The sequence below is a fragment of the Mandrillus leucophaeus genome, unplaced genomic scaffold (assembly GCF_000951045.1).
Source record: "Mandrillus leucophaeus isolate KB7577 unplaced genomic scaffold, Mleu.le_1.0 Scaffold8, whole genome shotgun sequence".
Taxonomy (NCBI): Eukaryota; Metazoa; Chordata; class Mammalia; order Primates; family Cercopithecidae; genus Mandrillus; species Mandrillus leucophaeus.
In genome coordinates this window covers 4,391,003-4,391,228 of record NW_012108696.1, presented here as the reverse complement: position 1 = coordinate 4,391,228, position 226 = coordinate 4,391,003, and positions in this window count along the sequence as shown.

The window sequence follows — 226 nt, the reverse complement described above, 5'->3', positions numbered from 1 at the left end:
AGGAGGAGGAGGAGGAGGAGGAGGAGGAAAGAATGAGTGAAATAAAAGGTTAACCTCAGAGTACCCATTTGAGGTTACTGGATTTTGGTAGAGGAGGCAATAGAAATGACATAATGCCACTTAATGAAAACTTTTTTCAAACTCTTTTTTGGAGGAAGGAATGAGACAGACTCAGTTGAAGAGATACTTCCAGATTAGAGTTTCCAGATTTAGCACCTAAAAATAC